The sequence below is a fragment of the Ipomoea nil genome, unplaced genomic scaffold (assembly GCF_001879475.1).
Source record: "Ipomoea nil cultivar Tokyo-kokei standard unplaced genomic scaffold, Asagao_1.1 scaffold2653, whole genome shotgun sequence".
Taxonomy (NCBI): domain Eukaryota; kingdom Viridiplantae; phylum Streptophyta; class Magnoliopsida; order Solanales; family Convolvulaceae; genus Ipomoea; species Ipomoea nil.
Window position 1 is genome coordinate 911214 of NW_017619081.1, and position 2054 is coordinate 913267.

Consider the following 2054-nt stretch of genomic DNA (forward strand, 5'->3'; position numbering starts at 1 on the left):
TGCCTTTTAAGAGATTATCAACAAAATGAGAAAGTTAGACTTAAAAGAATTTAGTCCAAAAATCAGTAAATTACAAGTAAAGAAAATATCCATCTCTTATCAACTATTAGAAATATTAGACTTAAAAGAATTTTCAAACTATAAATAGTAGAAACTTTTTTTGTTCAAACTAAAGGCATTTTTGTTCACAAGAACATTGACAAAAATTACAGAAGAATTAAATAGAACAACTTAAAGATTTCAGATCCATATCTAAAGTAAGAAATAATGTTGACATTTGTTCATTGTAAACAAATTTATAAAATGCTAACGGGAAAAAACAATTTACATTATAAAAAAGGCTAATTTTACAGCATCTTAAATGTTTTAATACAATACATAAATACGAAGAGAAATCATCAAACTCCATATCAGTACACAGTACTCATCTTGAGATTGGCCCATGAAAACTTGAAAAGTCATTCTGTGCATCTAATAGTAGAAAAAAATGTTAAAAATGAACAATATATCAAAACAAGTTATGTCAATAAGACAATAAGCAATGTAACATGATTGATTTTTAGTACTTGATGATATTTAAATCATATGGGCATCAGAAAGAATTTTCATCATATGCCACTAACTGCAAGCAAATGGTTAGTACTGCCTAAAAATAGTGGACCATATAATCAGTAAATAAAAAATAATAAATTGTTAATCAACAATGTCAAGTAATAATAATCTAGAAAATAGAATAAAAAATATTTACGAGATTAAAAAAAAAAAAACTTACACTTATCATCTAGGCAGATGTTCTTTGTGTATATCTTTTACGGTTTTTAATGCTTTGAATCGATCCCCTGAGACATATTTGTTCTTCTCTAAGTCTAGGTACGTACATGTGCAAACATTTGAGAATTACAGACTTAAATAATTACATTTTAGAAGAAGTAAAATTATAACTTACTACATGTGGGAACGTCGTGTTTTCTGACGGATTTAAACCCAGTTTCGGCTTCAATTTTCATCGACATCGGAACTTCTTGGCCGGAAGTTGTACCACTTTAGGGTTTCAAATTTGGGATTAATTCATCTACGACGAGAGGTTTTCTTGGTTTCGAAGTTGAAGCTTGAAGGATTGAACAAAATTGTGGAGGATATCGGAACTCTTTTGGCGCAAATTCTCTCGGTTTAGGGTTTCGATTTTGGGGATAAAACTTCTAGGAGGAGAGGTTTTCGTGTTTTGAAGTTGAAGGGTGAAGGAGTGAAGTGAAGGTCGGTAATGGCTTCGATTTCCTGAAGCGTTCATGAGTCGCAATTAGGTAATCGCACTGGAATCGCGAAGAAGACGGAGGGAGGACCGGAGACGACAGAGCGAGGAGGAGAGTGGATGAGCGAGAGAGAGTTGGGGGAATCTGTCGGGTTGGGTGGGTTTAGATAGGTGGGCTGCGGGTGGTTTTGGGCTGGGTAGAGGGTTAGGTAAATGGGTTGCAGTCCACTATTTGAATTGTTTTATTATTATTATTATTATTATTATTATTATTATTATTATTGATATTGTTGTTATTGTTATTATTTATTTTATTTCTACTTTTTAATTTCATTTTTATTATTAGTGTTAGTATTATTTATTATATTCTATTAATATTAATATTATTATTACATTAATGAAACTTTCCTCTTTACAAACACAAATGACAATGCTTAATAATTTTTTCATGATAATAAGTTAAAAAAATCACAAAGGTACGTTTAGTACTTTAGTAGAACCATAATACATAAATAATAAAATAAAATTAATTCAATAATGTTGGTGTTTACAATATTTGTAAATAAATTTACTACACTAACAAATGTACATGATTAAAATATATATTTTATATTCACTCAAGTTTTACAAAACTTGGGAGATAAAATTATATCTCAATTCAATAATATAAAATATTCATCTTTCAATTATATTTGTTTTTATTGTTATTTTTTTTGTAATGTAATTATTCTTATTAATATTATTTCTATTATTATTGTTATTATCATTATAAATATTATATTTAATATAAGGATTAACATAATAT

The 2054-nt window shown here is 28.2% G+C and overlaps 1 long non-coding RNA gene across 2 annotated transcripts; it reads right to left on the minus strand.

Moving 5' to 3' along the window:
* Positions 1–206: 206 nt before the first annotated feature.
* Positions 207–1411, minus strand: LOC109154839. Of its 2 annotated transcripts, none has more exons than XR_002049801.1 (3): positions 947–1411; positions 773–839; positions 207–471 (listed from the first exon to the last, which is right to left on the minus strand). It is a non-coding gene; the product is annotated as an uncharacterized LOC109154839 (long non-coding RNA). The 2 variants fall into 2 exon arrangements; XR_002049802.1 differs by having other exon boundaries at positions 773–866.
* Positions 1412–2054: the final 643 nt, after the last annotated feature.